The 20,747-nt window shown below is 30.8% G+C and overlaps 1 long non-coding RNA gene across 1 annotated transcript; it reads left to right on the forward strand.

The window, feature by feature from the left end:
• Positions 1 to 12,660: 12,660 nt before the first annotated feature.
• On the forward strand, positions 12,661 to 14,831 carry LOC112283339 (uncharacterized). The gene is made up of 2 exons (XR_002970076.3): positions 12,661 to 13,322; positions 13,577 to 14,831. It is a non-coding gene; the product is annotated as an uncharacterized LOC112283339 (long non-coding RNA).
• The last annotated feature ends 5,916 nt before the right edge of the window (positions 14,832 to 20,747 follow it).

A 20,747-nucleotide genomic window follows, 5' to 3' on the forward strand; every position in this document is an offset into this window, starting at 1 on the left:
CTTATAAGATTTTTACAATGAGTCTTTTTAACACCAAATAAAAAATCCAAAAGAAGTTTTCAAAGGTCACCAATGTCTAACAAAGGTGATTCTAATTATTTAGAAGTCACTATGAACTAAACCAATCTTAAAAGCCACTATGAAAACGAAATCAAAGTTATACAAATTCTATAGTAATCTTTTTAAACAACCTCTTTTCAAAGTAATAATCAAATTATATCCTACAACCAACTAAAATCTACTAACATGGCTCTTACCATGTTACCTAATAAATTATATATTAAGTACATAATTACATTATTTTCATATAGTAGCCAAACCACAACACGACAACGGATCTTCGAATCTCAAGTTCTTATGATTCTTTATTTGTAATAGTATATCATTTTACCAAGATGGCACATTTTGTATTATGTACAAAATCTATCACAGGTGAAGAAACAGCTAAGTTCTTTCTTGACAATATCTATCGCTATCATGGATTATCCAAGGATATTATATGAGATAGGGGAACTCAATTTGTATCAAGATATTGGCGGACTCTTTTCAAGATTCTAAAAGTGGATATAAAACTATCTTTGGCATTCCAACTTCAAACTGATAGACAAACGGAGCATGTTAATCAAGTTTTGGAGCAATATTTAAGATGTACCATCAACTACCAACAAGATGATTGGACAATTCTTTTGCCATTGGTAGAGTTTGCTTACAATAATACGATACATTCTTCTACAAAACAAATACCTTTCTTTGCTAATTATGGTTATCATCTACGACTTAATACTTTTGACTTTTCAAAAGTTGATAATCTTGCTGCGAAAGATTTGGTGATTCATTTGTCAGAGCTATATGCAACGATAAAGGCGCAGTTAAAAGAGGCTCAAGAACAACAAAATATTAATGCGGATGTCTATCAAAAGGAACAACTACCATTCCACTTGGGTGATAAGGTATGGCTACTTTGTCGCAATATCAAGACCACTTGTCCTAGTGACAAATTGGACTATCAAAGGCTTGCACCATTTTCTTTTTTTGTACAAATAAATCTAGTTACATATCATTTACATCTACCACAGTCAATGAAAATCCATCCAGTATTCCACGTGTCTCTTCTTGAACCATACAAGACATTGGACATACTAAGAAGATGACAAGTTCCACCTCCTCCTATAAGAGTAGACAATAATGAAGAGTTTGAAGTACAAGAAGTCTTAGATTTAAGGCGGCGCTGAAATAAATTGAAATATCTTGTCCATTGACACGGATATGATATTAGTGAACTCACATAGGAGCCAGTAAAGAATCTTACAAATGCAACAAAGACGATGGAGGCTTTTCATCGACAACATCCATCAAAATGAAGATGAAAATCTTCTTTATAAAAAAAACAACATCTAGGCAAGATAACATGCTACTTTCAATTCTTGTTTGTAGCTTCTTTGTAGTTGTGATGTTCAAGAGATGGAGAACCAACAACGAGCGGATTCGACTCAAGAGCCTTCATTTATTGACCTGTCGGATGAGAAATTACAATTGTCACAACCTTCAAGACGACGCAATCGAGATGAAGATCTTCAAGAATGATATGTTCTTCCTCGAATAGATGGCGAGATATAACATGTTTGGTATCACGATTTGGGAAGGGATTCTCGATGTTTGGTGATTTTTTTAGAGGTAGGAATAACTTCTAATGGTGTTCCAAATATTTTATTCGATGGAAGTTATGAAGGCCTCAACAATGATCAAATAAGTGGGTGGTCTTCTCGTCCTAGTATGGGACACTACCGATGGTTGAGAGGCCCTATCAATCATCTTCAAAGAGAACAAAGATTAGAGTATGTGGCAAATATAATTCATCACATCATAGATTTCTTCAACATATGATGACTGCTCTTCGTGGAACTCGTTCCTAAAAAGGGGGGTTATGTCATGACATACTTATGTAAGCTAGAAATTACATATGTAAATAGGTAGAAATAAATAAAAGTAGATAAAAGTAATTTAATTCTATAGTATTTAATATGGAAGCTTTCTAGAAGCTTCATAGATGCTGCTTTGACTTCATAGGTGTCTTTAATTGACTTTTTGGATTAGAAACTTGGTCAACAAGTTAGCCATGTGCCACACATGTTGTTAGCTTGAAGATGAAGCTAACTTTGTGGCCCACACATAAAAAAACTTACCTTATAAGTCAAGGCATGTGTCCTACAAAGTCAATACATATTGAAGGTTGTATAGAACGTCGCCACGTAGCCCCTAGTTAGATAGTATATATAGAGACAAGAGTGAAGCCTTCTTCACTCTTGTCAACTCCTTTCTTACTTCCAATCTAGTTTCAAGGGTCTTTAGTTTTCTTGTCTTTTGGCAATAGCCATTCCAGTTTCTCTTTCAATATACATACTTATTTATTTATATTTTGTTACCTTTCTTTGAGTGAAGGCTCACTTGTCTAAATTGCTTTTTCATTTAGTTCTTGTCCTTGACAGAAACGAGTGTGACATAGATGACACAAGGTGATTTTTTATTTGCAGTATGCAAGAAAGCTCTTGCACCCACAAATATAGGTTTAATTGTACTAGACTTGTAATTTTTTACTTGATTAATTATATTCTTAGTTATACTTTTAGAAAAGTTGAGAGTTCAAAAAATTCAATCTTTTCAAGGATTGTATTTTTTTTACCAAGATAAGCCTAAAATGATTAGATTTAAGGGAGATCTAATGATATTAAATATTAGAAGTTTATTATAACCATTAATTATTATTTTTATAGGGGAGATTTTGTGCATTACAGTTCCAAAAAATAAAGAACAACCATCTATGACTTCTATATGAAGAGGTTTAGTTTTCTTTATTAAAGATATACTAAGCCTTTTAGCAAATTCTTCACTTAAAAAATATGTTGAGGCTCTTGAATCTAACAAGACAGAGGCTTTGTAATGTATAGGTCTTAAAATAATATTTAATATAAAACAAAAAGATGGTTTTGAGGAGAAAATAAAACCTTCATTAGGTATTATATAAGATTCCAATCGCACGGTCCCTATTGTAGTTGGATAAACTCATTTTTCAATATATTATCTTCTTTGATATTTATACTCTTCATTTTATAATTGCGTCACTTCTTTGGATAATATTGAGTATTGTGCTTAAGTTTTCCACAATATAAGCACAATCCTTCTTGATGGCAATGAATATTTTTTTAGTCAGTAAGAGATTTGAAATATACCACATCAATTTGTATATCTTCTAGTTATAAGTATATGTATTGAGGAGGCATTGGTGTTTCCATTGAATTATAGTAATGTTGAAGCCTACTTGCCCAAATCTTAGATCAAAATTCAAAAAGTCGATTATCATACTTTACAACAAAATCAATCACTTGATTCAATGTTTAAGAATTATGTAAGTTGAGCATCAATTTCTTTACTTCATATTATAATCCATAGTCAAATTGGCTAATAAGTGTAGCATTATCACACTTAATATCATTTGTAAGTTGTCAAAATTATAAAGCATATAATATTATAGAATAATTATCTTGTCGTAAAATACAAATCTTGTTGGTTGCAATACGAGTTGTATCATGTTTTTCATACATGGATTAAAACTTTGCTAAAAAAGTATGAAGGACACAAATATGAAGAAGATATATAAACTCGTAGAATTTGTATAAAAAAAAAAGTGAGAAAATAGAAGAAAGTATGTATATTCAAGGAAGAACTGGAATGGCTATTGCCAAAGACTAGAAAACATAAGACTCTTGAAACTAGACTAAAAGCAAGAAAGGAGTTGAGAAGAGTGAGGAAGGCTTCATTCTTGCCTCTATATATACTACTTAAGTAAGAATTATGTAGCAACATGCTATAAAACCTCTAATATTCATCCAACTTGAAGGACACATGTCTAATTTGTAAAGCAAGTTTCCTATGTATGTACCATATGTCCAATTTATACTATAAGTGGTCAACATGTCGACACATGGCCTCTTTATTGGTCAAGTTTTTAATCTAGCAATCACTAATAGACATGTATAAAGGCAAAGCAGCATCTATGAAGCTTCTAGGAAGTTTTCTATAAGATATTATCTTATTTATCTACTTTGACTTATTTCTATCTATTCTTATTATTTAGATAATTATTAAAGTAAATATATATGTTCGTGATATTATTTCCTTTTTTAGGAATAAGTTCCACAAGGAGTAGTGAATATATGTTGATAAAGTCCAAGATGTGCCAAACTGTATTTGCCATATACTCGAATCTTTGTTTTCTTCAAAGGTAGTTGATAGGTTCTTTCAACCATCAATAATATTCCATACTAGGGCAAAAAGACCACCTTAATGTTTGATGATTATTGAGGCCTTCATAACTTCTTTCAAACAAAACATTAGTAATACCATTAAAAGTGGTTCCTACCTCCAAAAGTATCACTAAATATTGAGAGTCCCTTCCAAAGTTGTGATATCAAATATATTGTATCTTGCCATCTATTCGAAGAAAAACATGTTGTTCTAGAGGATCTTTATCTCAATTTTGCCATCTTAAAGGTTGTGATAGTCATAATGTCTCATCAGGTAGCTCAGCAAATGATAGCTCTTGAGTTGAATCTATTGGTTGTTGATTCTCCATCTCCTAAGTACTAAAAAATCCAAAGAAACAATGATATAAGATAGAATGAAATCTCCATTGGGCTTGTTTTGCTTTAAAGCAAAGAATTTCTTGACTCTTCATCATAGTTTTGATAGATGTTATTGATGAAAAGCTTTAACTTTAGTTGATGCATTTGCTAGATTCCTAGATGGCTCCCATGTATATTCATTAATGTTATATCTATGCCAATGTATCAGATATCCTAACCTATTTTGGCACTACCTTGAATCTAAAACTTCTTCCACATCATTTTTTTTTTTTTTTTTTTATTATTGTCCACTTCTATAAGAGGTGGTGGCATTTTTCTCTTTCTTTGTATATCCATTGTCTTATATGATTCAAGTAAAGATACATGAAATACAAGATGGATTTTCATAGAATTTGATAGATATAATCGATAATCAACTGGATTGATTTATTCACAAATGGAAAATAGTCTAAGCCTACAATAATCCAGCTTGTCACAGGGACGAATAATTTTAATATTACGATGAAGTAACCATATTTTATCTTCAACATAAAATTGAGGTTGTTCTTTATGATAGATATTTGTGTTGGATTTTTGTTGTTCTTGAGCTTCTATTAATTGTGCCTTCATTATTGCATGTAGCTCTAATAATCGATTTGCAACATCTTTTGTTGCAAGATTATCAACTTTTGAAAAGCCAAAAGTATCAAATCGTGGATGGTAACCATAATTAGTAAAAAAATATGTTTATTGAGTAGAAAATATATCAAATTATTATAAGTAAACTCTGCTAATGGCAAAAGAATTGTCGAATCATCTTGTTGATAGTTGATGGTACACCTTAAATATTGCTCTAAAACTTGATTTATCCATTTTGTTTGTCCATCAGTTTGAGGGTGAAAAGTCGAAAATAGTTTTACATCCACCTTTATTATCTTAAAAAGAATTCTCCAAAATCTCAATAAAAATTGTATTCCTTTGTATGATATAATATTCTTTGGTAATCTATGATAGTAATAGATGTTGTCAAGGAAGAGTTTAGTTATTTCTTTACCTGTGATAGATTTTATATATGGTACAAAATATGCCATCTTGGTGAAATAATCTACAATCACAAATATGGAGTTATATGAACTTGAAATTGGAAGATCTATGATAAATCTAAAGAGATAGAAGACCATGGTTGTTCTTGTTTATGTAATGGTTGGAGGAGTCGATAAAGTCGATGATAAGGAGTTTTTGATCTTGAACAAACATTACATGTCTGTACAAATTCTTTAATAGCCTTCCACATTTGAGGCCACCAAAAATCTCTAAATATAAGCTTTAAAGTCTTATTATATCCAAAATGACTTGTTGCAAGGAAATTATAATGAGCTTTGAGAGCATATAATCATGCTTCTCCTTTTAGAACATATAAACATCTTTCAAAATAGAATAGGTTCTCTTTAAATTCAAACTTGGAAGTATCTTGAGACTTAGAAGAATTTTTTTTAATAACATGAACAAGAAGGTTTTAGGACATACTTGCTAGAATCTGCTTAAAAAAAGTCAAATCAACAATCAATATTGATTTCATTTCTAAAAGATGAAATTATTTTGGCTTCAATAAAATTATTTTTTGTTAGTCAAAAGCTTTTTCTTTGTTTTTTGATATAAGTTAAGAACGTCTATAAAAGGCATCATACAAACCTTATTGTTTTCTTGGCCGATAAGCAATAGTTAACTTGAATCTTGACAAAGATATGCTCCAACAAGCTTGGTGACGATTCAAAATATGTGCTAACATGAAATACTTGAGGTTCTTTTGATCCATATACATAGTGATTAGATTTGAAGTGCCTTCTAAATAAAGATACCATTCTTGAAAAGAATCCATATTTGGAAGAATTTTCTTGTTGTAGATCTTATAATTAATCTCGATTGCTGAAAATTTTCTTAAATAAAAAGCTACTGAATGAAATTTGTCATCTATTCCTATTTGTGACAAGACTACACTCAAGTCAAAGTCAAATACATCTATCTCTATAAAAAATACTTTAGAGAAGTCAATGTGATGCAAGATTGATATAGAAGTAAAAGCTTTCTTCAAAGCTTCAAATGATGCTTCTGCTTCTTTACTCCACTCAAGCTTGTCTTTACAAGTTAAGCGTATAAGTGGCAGTGCAACTTGAGAAAAGTTCTTAATAAAGATCTGATAATAATTAAAATTTTTTTAAAAGTATTGTACATCTATTATTGCTTTTAAAATCTTCGAATCCATGGTTGTGTGAATTTTTTTAGGATCCATCATTAGACCATTGTTTGAAATGATGTATTCTAAGAAGTTAACTTGAATAGTGTGGAATACACACTTTTTCATCTTGGCATACAATTCTGCATCTCTAAGTTTTTGTAACACCTAACAAATATGAACTTCATATTCATCTGGATTATTAGAGTAGATTAAAATATTGTCTAAGTAACAGATTACAAAATCATCTATAATGTAAAGTGTATTTTTTTTTGTAAGAAACTCACAAAAAATATCATTCATAAGATGTTGAAAAAGAGCTGGTGCATTCACGAGTCCAAAAAGTATGACATTATATTCAAAGTGTCCATATCTTGTTCAAAATGCAGTCTTCCATTCATCTCCTTCTTTAATAAGGATCAAATTATATGCTCTTTGTAGATCTATTTTTGTATAAATCTTAGCTTGATTTAATTAATCAAAATGTCTAGATATCAAAGACTAAGGATATCTATTCTTGATGGTAATCTTTTTGAATCGTCAATAATCCACACACATTTACAATGATCCATCTTTTTCTTCATAAATAAGATAGAAGCTACTGCATGAGATTTTGAATGGCTTATGAAATTCTTGGCCAAGTTCTCATCAGTATATTTCTTAAATTTAGCCAACTTATTTTCTAATAAATTATAGATAGGATCAAATGGCAGCTGAGTTCCTTCTTTAAGATGAACTGAACAATCATATGGATGATGCTCTAAGAAAATATTTATATTCTTCTTTTCAAAAACATCTTAAAAATCTTAATATTGACTTGGAATTAACTTGAAACCTTTCTATTATTTAAAATAGATGTGGCATAAATAACAAAAGATGATCCTTCTTTTACAGCATGCAAAAAAGCTTTTACACCTATAAGTATAAGTTTGGCTATACTAGATTCATGACTTTCTACTAGATTAGAAAAACTCTTAATGATGTTTGAAGAAAAGTCAAGTTTACAAGAAATCCAATCTATCATAGGATTATATTTTTTTAGCCATGATAAACCTAAAATGACTAGTTTGGAATAAGATCTAATTATATTAAAAATTATGTGACTATTATGACTATTTATTACTACATCTATAGGAAGTATTTTATGAGTAATATCTCCAAAAGATAACATATGACCATCTATGATTTCTACGTGTACGGGTTTAATTTTTCATACTAATTATATATTATGACTTTTAATAAATTCTTCATCTAAAAAATAAGTTGAGGCTTCTGAATCTATAAAGGTAGAGGCTTTGTGATTATTAGATTCTAAATACACATCTATTGTAAAACAAGGAGAGGGTTCTAAGGAGAGAATATGACATTTATTAGGAATTATATAAGATTTCAACCGCACAATTCCTATTGTAGTTGGACAAATTTGTATTTTGACATGTTTTCATCTTTGATAGCAGTATTCATCATTTTATAGTTGTATCATTTCTTAGGACAATATTGAGCAATGTGCTTAGTTTTTCCATAATATAAACAGTCATTCTTGACTACGACAAGTCTTTTCTTGTTCGATAAGAGGTTTTAAATAAATCAAATTGATTTGTATGTCTTCTACTTCCAAATATTTAGATTGAGAAGTCATTAGTGTCATCATTAAATTATAATAATTTTAAGGTTTTTTTTATGCAATTTTGAGATCAAAATTCAAAAAGAAGATTATCACATTTTGCAGCAAAGTCAATTGCTTGATTCAATGTTGAAGGATTAGATAAATTGAGCATCAATTTTTTTACTTCATATTGTAATCTGTAGAGAAATTGGCTGATGAATATTCCATCATTTCACTTGATATCTGTCACTATTTGTCAAAATTATGAAGCGTATAATATCACTAATCAATTGTCTTGTCACAAGATACAAATCTTGTTGGTTGCAACATGGATTGTATCATGTTCTCCATACATAGATTAAAATCTACTAAGCATGCTTCTAAATTATCCGATATTGGATCACGTCATTAAAAAAATGATGAAAATCATGATAAAGCAGAATCTGAAAGTAGTATTCTAATAAACCTAACTTGTGATCCTTGAGTTGGATAACTTTGAGGTTGTAGTTGAATCACCAATTTTACTTGATTGATGAATCTTCAAAATTTAGATCTTGTACTATCAAACTTCTGAAGCAATGCAATTTTTGATTCTTTAAAACTTGAATGATGTTCCATTGTAGGAGCAGTAGTATGGCTTAGTGTAGATGTTGAAGCAATTTCAATCATCTTTGTATCTTCATTGCATGATAATCTTATTGCTCCTTGTGGTGGTAGATTGAGTTGATATATTATAAGCATTAATTCTCTCATTTGCTCTTACATTTGAGCTATTGCACTCTTTATTTCAGCAAGCTTTGCCATGCTAGCACAATAAAAAGAAAAAAGTCTATTTATATAAAATATAATATTAAAGAATCAAGATTTTTTTTTCTAATCAATTTAGGAGAAGATAATCTATAACTTCTAATACTCTTATATCTTATTAAGAGAAAGGAATAATCTACTTTTAATCAAAAAAAGAAAAAACTATGATATTATATGTATAATCTAGTCAATCTATTGAGGACAGAAACTAGAAGAAGATGGATGAATTCGTAGAATTTGTATAAAAAAAAAAGTGACAAAATAGAAGAAAATATGTGTATTCAAGGAAGAACTGGAATGACTATTGTCAAAGACTAGAAAACATAAGACTCTTGAAACTAAACTAAAAGGAAGAAAGGAGTTGATAAGAATGAAGGAGGCCTCATTCTTGCATCTATATATACTACTTAACTAAGAAATTTGTGACAACATATTATAGGACCTCTAATATGCATCCAACTTATAGGACTCATGTCTAATTTACAAGATAAGTTTCTTAGGTATATGTCGTATGTCCAACTTGTACTACAAGTAATCAATATGTTGATACATGGCCTCTTTGTTGGCCAAGTTTTCAACCTAGCAATCACCTATACACATTCACAAAGACAAACTAGCGTCTATGAAGCTTCTAGAAAGCTATCTACAAGATATTATCATATTTGACTTATTTCTACCTATTATCATAAATCCTCGAAACTTGAATCTTGTACCATCAAAATTTTTAGAGAGGATATTTCTTGGTTTTCTAGTACTAAAAGAATGTTCTATTATAGGAAAAAGAATAAGATTTGGTGTAGATATTGAAGCAACTCCAATTATATCTATATCTTCACTTCTTGCCATTATTGTTGCTATTTATGGTAGTAAATTGAGTTGATGCATTGTAAGCATTATTTTCCTTAATTGCTCTTGTATTGGCACCATTCTATTTTTCATTTCAACAAGCTTTGCTATGATAATACTTAAAAAGTCAATGTCTAATATTGCTCAAGATAAGTAGAAGAAGAGACTTGAGAACAAAGAAGATACTAAGAACAGTATTAGTTTAGAAGAGGGTAATCTATAACTTCTAATATGCTTATGTCTTATGAAGAAATAGATGTAATCTACTTTTAATCAAGAGAAGACAAAGCTCTAATATTATAAAAGTACTCTTCTCAATCTATCAAAGATCTAAACTAGAAGAAGATGCATAAACTTGAAAATTTTATATTAAAAGAAAAAGTGACAAAATAGTAATAAAGTAGTATGTATATTAAAAAAAAAATTAGAATGGCTATTGCCAAAATATAAAGAAAATTAGAGACTCTTAAATCTAAACTAAAAGTAAGAAAAAAGTTGACAAGAATAAAGAGAGCCTCATTCTTATCTCTATATATACTATCTAACTAAGAGCTACATGGCGATGTTTTATATGATTTCTAATATGTGTTGACTTTGTAAAATACATGCCTTAATTTACAAGATAATTTTTTTACATGTGGGCCACATAATTAGCATATTCTTTGTGCTACCGATATGTGTGGCACATGGCAAACTTGTTGACTATATTTTTAACCTAAAAAATCAATTATAAATACCTACAAAGTCAAAGCAGAGTCTATGAAGCTTCTATAGAAGATATTATGGAGTTAATCTACTTTTATCTACTATCAAATAATCATGTAGGTAATTATTGGTTTACATGTGTATGCTCGTGACATGTAGACCTTTTGGATTTTCTTTACATTATTGGTTGGTGGCTATGAGCATTGGTCTTTTGTTGAGGCAACAAGCAAGTTGCTTTTTGTCGTTGCAATAAAGAGACAAAGTATAGATAAGAATTTTGAATAAGTTGTAATGAAAGTCTTCTCAAGATTAAAAGATTTATATTACTTCTTATTTTGGACTTGTAAAACTTATCATAAGAGCTGTGCACTCTTATTTCAAAATTTGCCCTTGCAAATTAATTGATACCATCTTTTCTCTAGATTAATACTAGATTCAATATTGAATCTATGTTTTTTTTTTTTTTTTTTTTTTTTTTCTCTCTATTTGTGCTTACTCAGACTGTAGAAGAAGGATAATTGTATTTTATTTTATTTTATTTGTAAGGATAAATTTCTCCCTCAACTAAAATTATAAGATAGCCTTAATCAAAAGTTTTCTGTAATTGGTGGTATGAAGTAAAAGATATAATATATAAGAAAAATAAAAAGAATAATACAAAATAAGTGAAATAAGTACAATCAAATAATTGTATACAATAAAAGTAGTCTACAATTTGTTCATTAAATTTTCATCCAATAAAAAATAAAAGTAAAGATTAAAAAGTATTTTTTTAGATAGGTAATTTTATTATCTTTTTATATTAATAAAATCAATTTAAATCTACTAAAAATTCTTTTTTATATAATTGATTAAAAAGATATGAAGGTGTGAGTCTCACAATTTTTTTTTCTAACTACTAATTAATCATTGATAGGATTTTTATGAATAATACATGTAGATAAGAGACCAATAAAGACATTGGTCTCAATAATTAATCCTTAATATTTAACAAAAATAAAAATACTAAATTAACTAAGATAATTACCTTCAAGTCTTATTAAGATTCTATTTTTATATATATATATATATATATTTTAATAAGACTTTTGTAACTTATAAATACTTAAATAATCAAAAAGACTCTTTAACTTTAATATTTGTATAATTAAATGACTTAAAACTATGTTCTTAATTAATTTTTTAATTAAGTTGCATTAGTGGAATTCACACCTTTGTGATGCCGTGAAGTACAAGTGAAATAGTCGAGTATTAATTAAGATATGTCTAAGTGTTGTTGTCAAGGTATGAATCATGGAATTGACTCACTAATCTATTTTAGTACAAAAAATATACTTATGGTGCTTAAAGTCACTAGTTTAGGAAGTTAAAGTAGAAAATTTGAACATAAATAGTAAAAAATAGGATGTCAATTCAAAAAGGGATCTTAGGGAAAATTTCTTCAAGAAAGCATTTTAAAATAAATAGTTTCTCTTTAATATTGCTAATATAAATTTATAATATTTTTTAGTAGATTTTTTCTATTAAAAGTTAATTGAATTAGGAGCTAAATATAAACTTGATTTGGTCAATTCAAAAAGATTAGAAAGAATAGATGACGGAATTAGAAGAAAATACAAAAAAGAAATAGAAGAAGAAAGAGAGAGGAAGAAAAGAAAGGGGTGAAGAAGAAGGAAAAAGTAGAGAGAAGGATGGTAGGCGACTAGTAGGAGAGAGGAGAGAAAAATAAAGATAGAAGAAAAAGTAGAGAAATAAAGAAAAATCAGAAAAGAAGAGTAGAAGGAGAAAAGGAAAGAAAGAAAGAAGAGGATCCCTTACCTTCCCGGATTTTTAGGAGGCGAAGATTGATCCCAGTATTCGGGGAAAGGCTGTCGGGATGTCATTTTTCCTCTCGTCTTCTTCTTCTTCTCCTCCCCCCCTTGTGTACTTGGTTGAAGCCATGCAGGTGTGGTTTTCCACTATTTTCTGTCCATGGAATTGCGGCGGTTCGAGGTTGGAGCTCAGTTTTTGTTTTATTTTTTATTTTTTTATTGTTGCGTTCCGGAAAGTTCAACCGCAGCAAGGGAGTGTCGCCGGCTGAAGTGGTGCGGACTGTTGGCGGGTATTTTTTCCCCGAGACGGATTGGTGGTTCAGCGCCGGACTCGTCCTTGTTCTCGCGTACTTTGGGTTCCATCGGTGGGGGTAGTGCGGCGTGAGGCGATCTTCTCCTATTCGGTTGCTGCAGTGGTGCTACAGTATGTTGGACATTGGGCTTGAGTGCAAGTGGTCAAGGACGACTGGTTATTTCTTTTCGGGGCAGTGTGACGCTTGAGCGGCGGCTGGTGTCAGTGACGGCGTCGACGGTGGGATCTTGCTGTGGAAGCTCCACACTAGGCGGATCAGGTTTTTTTTCCTCCGACTGTGTGTGCTGCGACGAGCGATTCGACGTCACTGTTGAATTCGGAGCGCTGTGTCATTGCGTGGCACTGCTGTAACGTGCCTTCTACGGTGACGGCAATAACTAAGGTGTCAGTTCAGCCCCGCATTTTCTCCAGCTATTTGCGTCTCTCTCTGCTTCTTAGATTTTGTGCACACGGCGATTCCAGAAGGGGCTCTGGTTCCACTTGCTCTCTTGATGTGGTGGCAAAGGCTCGGCTTCAACTGTTTTTTTTTTTTTGCTTCTCTTCTGTTGGTGGCGATACTAGGGCCTCGGTTCCTTGACGAGCCAGGCTGTTGTAGCAGCACTTGGAATTAACGGCAATGTCGATGGTTTATACTAGGCGCCGTTAAAGTGCAGCTGGAGTTCGAGTGGAGTTGTGGTGTTTAACTCTTTTCGTGGTTACCACGATTCGGTGTCTTGTTTACTCTCGCTATTCAACTGTGGCGGTGCTGTTTGCGTTGCGAAGTGGCGTGTTTTGTTTTTTCTTTTCCTCTTCCTGGTTGCTTTTGGTTGATTATTGTCAACGGGTTGTCTGTCCTAGTGGAGTTGGTTGTTCCTGTCATTGAAATCTGCAAGTGGCAATAATCAATTGCAGTGGATATATATATATATATATATATTTTCTCCCTTAGTTTTATTATTAAAAATAAAATAAAATGAAGAGTTGCTTGGATGTGTGGCTCTTGTGACACTACCCTTTGTAGCAGCCTCGGTATAAGTGGGTGTTAGATTCTTTTTCTCTATGGCGGCGGTTCAGGTGGAACTCGGATATTGGATTTTGCGGCTGCTTCTATATTGCCGTCGGTTCCTGTTTTCCTCCTCAGCACCTTCTCTTCTTCGAGTTGCCGCTCCCTTGCGCTCACCCTCTTCCTCGACTGCTCCTTGATCGTTGTTGCTGCTGCCTAGGAGCACTTGCCGTTTTCTACTCTTCAGATCTTTATTTCTCCTTTTCCATCAAGTGTGCATATCATCGCTACTGGGTGGTCCGCTTCGACGCAGCCTTTGCCGACGTGAAGTGTGATGTGAAATTCTGCTCGTGGCATTTGGAAGATGGGTTACATAACAAAAGTTATCTTCATAATTGTTGCAAGGATCGAGGAGAACCATAGCCGAGGAGTATTCAAAAATATTTCGGAGCCTTGTGTGGATTGCAACTTGTGAGTATGTCGTGGCTGTTTTTCTTGCAACCAGCCACCTAATATCAAGAGAAGGGCAAGGAAAGACATCACGCTGGACGAGCTGTGGTTGCTGGATCAGACCTCATATTGGAGTACATTCTCGTGGCCTTTCTTATCTTAGTGTAGTATTGATTTGATAGGTTGGTAGCAAGGATGTTTGCACCACCGATGTAGTACAGTTGGGAGTTATCCACAAGATATGATCCTGCACTAAGTGGTACTCGAGGGCAAGAAGTGCTGTCCTATCAAATCATCCTACAACAATTGGGACTTCTTCTGCATCAAAAAGTCACTTAGTGGGTTATTCAAAATCTTGCTCGATGAATTCATGCTATATGACGACCTCTTGATTCAATTAGGTCATTCATAGATGAATTAGGCTTTAAAGATTGGATTTATAGATGAGAATTGATTGAATTTGGATGCTTTTTTTATTCATGGATGGAAATTCATTCATAGATAAGAAATTGTTATAGATAGAAGTTTTAATTTGGATAAATATTTTATTAAATAATAAAATATAAAATAATAAAAATAGAAAAAGAAATATATAGTATGAAACATCATAAAAACATTTTTTTTTAAGTGTATGTGGTTTTTGTATTGTTGTGTAGTTTATATTATGGATTGTAGGTAATGGAGTCTGAATTTAATTTGTAAAAGGGTTAATATCTCTTAATGTTTATTTAATCATTCGTAAGTTAATTAGTAGTTGTGGATCACATACTAGAATAAAATCACCTACTAGAATGGTTTATTTTATTTCATATTTAAAATGAATTTAAATTCTTTGAACTTTTAATCAAATACTAACTAATAATTGTTAGAATATTTAGATAATTAAATTGTTATAAATTAAAATATGCTTTCAACTAGTCGGATTTTATTTTAGTTCACAAGAGATGTGTCATTGATTGAAGGACAAAGACCTTACTTCAGAGTTGCATTGATGATCCATTACATCTACAACAACAAATTGACATCAATATATGGTTTTAATATTTACCTGGAAATTCAGCCAATTAATGACATGAATTTGGAGTAGTGATTTTGTATTGTTGATACAAAAATGACATTCATGTCAACTACATAATTGTCTCTTACACATGAGACTTTTAGAACTCAATTGAGGAAGACATTAATATCACATCCTTGGTACTTTAGACTCTAAATTAGTCTTTTGCACATATTAGCTGTTAGGATAGTGGTGTGGTTAAATTCTCATTCACTGTTGTTTGATTTGAATTATAATCGCTTCATACTTGTACAGTGTTAATCCATACCAATAGAGTCACAATACATTTCACTAAGATCTTCTAAATAGAAGGCTTAGTATTAATAAAATCAAAATAAAAGAAAGGATATTTGATGACTAAGTAGTGTATAGAGGCATTAGAATCAAAGGTGGTGAGCAAACAAGCTATAGTTCTCAACAAATTGGTTTAGCACAAATCTAGGCTAGAATCAAGTTTGATTACAATAAAGAAACAAATTTTTTCACTAGCAAGAAGAAAAGCAATTAAGTTTCTTCAACCTTCTTACTTGTAATGGCTACTACTAAATTTCAAGGATATGAATAGGAAGATGATGTATAAACCAATAAAATCTATATCAAAGAAAAAGTGACAAAATATAAATAAGAAAGTACGTATATTAAAAAGAAACTAGAAAGGCTTGTTTTCAAAAGACAAGAAAAATTGAGATTCTTGAAACTAGACTAGAAGCAAGAAATGAGTTGACAATAGTGAAGAGGGCTTCATTCTTGCCTCTATATATACTATCTAACTAAGAGCTATGTGGCGATATTCTATAAGACCTCTAATATGTGTTGACTTTGTAAGACACATGCTTTTGCTTATAAGACAAGTTTTTTATGTGTGGGCCACATAGTTAGCTTGTCCTTCAAGCCACCAATATGTGTGGTACATAGTTATCTTGTTGACCAAGTTTCTAACCTAAAATTTAACAATGGACACCTATAAAATCAAAGCAGCATCTATAAAGCTTCTAAGAAGTTACTTTAAAAGATATTCTACAATTAACTTACTTTTATCTATTTCTATCTACTTCTACCTATTTATACAAGTAATTATTGCCTTACATGTATATGTTCATGACATTATCTCCCCTTTTAGAGATGAATTCCATGAAGAGCAGTCATCATATGTTGAGAAAATCTATGATGTGATAAATTATATTTGTTACATATTCAAATCTTTCTTCTCTTTAAAGATGGTTAATAGAACCTTTCAATCATTAATAGTATCTTATATTAGAGCGGTGTCATAGAGACAAAGTTTGTCTTGAGAAAACACTAGACTTCTTATTACTACTGATTGCTCTACTATATTGTAATTCTAGAACATTCACAACACTTTACAAAACATGAATCCTTTTTGAATTCACTTGCTTTTATATCAAGAAGTCCCTTTCTTTAAATATTTGTAAAAAAAAAAAAAATAAAAAAAAAAATACAAGAGAGCCAAAATTCTCCTAAAGAATCTTTATATCCCCTTCCTAAGATGGTTGCTCTTCTTTTCTCTAAAATTTTCCACCATAAATCCTACCTCTAAATCTTAAATCCTAAACCTTAATTTCTTATATATATATATATATATATATATATATATTTGAGTATGTATATGTCTTGAAAGAAAAATAAAAATATAAAAAATATAGGGTTGAGGATTCCAGAGGATTGATGCCATTGCACTTTAAACTACTACTAACTTATGGCTTCTTCTTTTTTAGGGGAAGCTATGTACCAATCTATTAGGAAGATGAATATATAGAAGGCATGGGCATCATACATCATGTTATCATTAAGAGAGATTCCTTACTCCTATCCATAGGTGACAAGTGTCCTTATCACCTAACATAATCTCCTAATACAAGCATTGCAGGGCTAACCCTCTGGATATCCTCAATAAATTAATTGAGGATTTTTGAAAAATATTCTTTTTCAATCTTCCTTCTATGTGCTACCATGGAACTTTGAATTCAGGACCTCTTAGATGCCATTTAGGCACCCTATCATCTATTCATCTCCAGAAGCCTAAGTTACCACTTGATGTCCATAGTCTTAATTCTTTCTCCTATAAGCTTGCTTCCCGACTTCTTTCCCTTCTTTAAATCTCTATTTCTCACAAACCATAATTTATTTTCTATAAAACTTTACAGATCTATTTATAGACCTATTAAGAATATATGTACAAATTTTTATATTAAATAGATACTTTAAAATTTTAATTATCCTAAATCCTAATTTCTCCTTGTATAAACTTATTTTTTTAATTTTTATCAAATATAATACTTATTGCTAATAGAATTCATTCACATATATATATATATATATATATATTTATTAATCTTTATTTTAATTTAATATTTAATTAAATAATTAATTTTTATTTCTAATTATTTTTTTAAAATATATTTCATAAAATAAAAAATATAACTTAAAAACAAATAGATTTAATAATTCTTATCTAGTTTTTATATATCGTGCTCAAACATGATACGACATCCATTCCCTCCAATCTTGCACATCCTCCGGAATGTGCCATCAATCCTCTTCACTTTCTTCAAATTCTATCAACATTGCCTTGAATTCTTGATCTTCTTGATCTCCTTCTTTTTATTGTTGTAAAGAGCCAATATTATCTTCTTTGTTGATTCTTGTATTTCTTTGCTTAAAGACCTTCATTCGCTTGCTTGCCACTAGATTTTTGATAATTATTCTATCTAACTCACGTAAAGAATAAATGACATTATCATGGACTATAGTTACCACATAAGGTCTAAACTACTTCTTTGCAAACTTCTTGGCTATGCTATATTGATGGATCAAGCTACTATCATAAATTAAAACCCAATCTTCAATTTATATGGATTTAGGTCTTAATCAATGTATCTTATCAAATCTTTCTTTATTTTTTAATCGAGCTACTTTTAACTTCTCTGTTGCTGCTTCCAAATCTTCTATTAACTTCATTAATTGTTGAATTTGGAATTCCAATAGGCTTTTTCTATCAATTTCATCTTTCCAAGATAAAAAAATCCATATAAGATAAGATTCTTTAGTTGGCATAATTGGTTTTTGTCCTAGCATTAACTCAATGGGCATGTGATTGGTTATCGTACTATGAGTAGTCCTATCAGCCCACAATGCAAATAGAAGCAATTTTGGCTATTGTATTGACTTACCTTTACAAGCTTTCACTAATGCATTAATGATAGGACGATGATTTCTTTCACTTTTATTATTTGCTTTCACATTATAAGAAGTAGTTAATTTCAATTGAACTCCATATCTTTTAAAGAATTTCCTTGCCTCCATTGCATCTAATTTTCCTCTATCTCCTCTCATCTTTCCAATATTGCCATTGTCATACTACAATTGCTTATAATAAGTAAAAAATAATTAAGATATATAATATATTTATAAATCTTGATGTAGATTAGAATGGTTAGTAAATAAATTTAAAGAGAATTGATATAAGAAAATTGATTTGGAGATTTATCTATTTTGATTATAGTGTTTATATTATGTAGGATTTAGATATTTAGTATAAAGCTTAAGAGAAGGTTGGAGTTTAAAGATGAAAGTCTAAACTATTAGGAGGCTTATTGAGAAGGATGAAAATAAGGTATGGTTGGATGAAGGCAAGGGGTAAAGACCTTCATCCCTATTGGTCAAATATCATGCCTAATGGACTTCAAGGAGGCTACTCGAGGCCTTATTAGGGATTAGGGTTTCTCTTTCGAAATAATTCGAGCTTTGGAGGCTAGGATCAGAAAGTTCACGGTTTTGGATATATTTTGGGTGAAGAATTTGTGTGATTTCGAGTTTTTGTGAAGGAGATATGGGTGTTCAAAGTTAAAGTATCAAATTTGTACCTACTGTCACTTTTTGAAGCATAACATATGCATACGAAGAGCAATGAAAGATCGGCAACTAGAATTGGAGAGAAAACTTTCTTGGCTATATTTTACATATATTTTTTGATGAATTCCAAGTTTGGATGAAGGAGTTATAGGCCATTGAAGATAGTACATGTAATTCAAAGGCAACAAGGGAGTCATTTTGTTGATAGTAATGGTTGGAGCTATATCTTGAGTTTTTGGATGAATTTTGGGCCCAAAATTTCCATAATTTTAAATTTTAAGGTTAAAAAGATATAGATCAAAGTTTCATGGTATTTTAATACTTATTTTTTGAGATATGAAAAAAATAGCACATAGGTTTATATAAGCTAGGATTTAAAGCTACTGTTAGGATTTTAGTGATATCTCAAGATTCGTAACGAATTTGCAATTGAATTTTTTTTAGTAGCTTTTGAAATTATATCAGTATGTCATGTAAAATTTTAGGTTTTATGGACGGTCCAATCGTGAGATATGAACTATTTTTTTATGAACTGTTTTGTGAGATTGAAGTTTGGAAAATATTACTCATAAGAATATATAAGGCTTTAAGATACTTTATCATATATTTGGGTGTTTTCTTGGTACTTGGGCTTATGTATTGATGTAATTTCCCTAAAAGGGAAAATATTATATATATAAACTTGATACTTTTATACCTTAGACTTGATTGAGTATTTAGTGGCAGCTAGAAGCCCAGTGCTTTTTTGAGGCAAATTCACTTTATTCCAACACCGTATCGGCTAAAAAAATATTTCAATATAAATTGACATACTCCTTCTATAGACTTGGTTCTTAAAGTCCTTCCTTCAATAAAATTTGATAATCCTTTATTTGCCAAAACCAAATATTTCATGCCCCAAAGCCCAGATGGCATAACTATTAAATCAATCACTCATTTAAAATGAATAAAAGGTGGATAGGTAGGTCAAAGTCCATCCCTATATTTAATCTTAGATTGTACTTAGCAATCTATACAAGAGTCCACAAAGTCTTCTATATCTTTGAATAGTCCTTTCTACCAATACTTCTCTCTAATTTTGGTATAAGTGGCCCAAATTCCTCTATGATCACGCCAAAGTGTGCCATGAAATTTTTCTAGAACCTTGTTTTAGTCATTGGATCTCCTACCACCTATAATCGGAACTTATCACCTCTCTTTGGTCTCTTCTATAAAAATCCATCTTTGAGAAGATAGTCATATGATTGATGTCAAATATACTTAAAACACTTATCTAACCAACCTTCTTGCTTCTTCATTGTACTTAAATAAATTCTAATATCTTTAAGCCTCTCTTCATATAGATTATTTTTCAAGACTTCAATCCTTTCATTACAATTCACTTCTTTGATGGCAAATGAATATCCATAGGTCTTTTTATTTCCATCTTCTCCATCTTTATGAGC

Source organism: Physcomitrium patens, chromosome 6 (assembly GCF_059467195.1).
Source record: "Physcomitrium patens ecotype Gransden chromosome 6, ASM5946719v1, whole genome shotgun sequence".
Lineage (NCBI taxonomy): Eukaryota > Viridiplantae > Streptophyta > Bryopsida > Funariales > Funariaceae > Physcomitrium > Physcomitrium patens.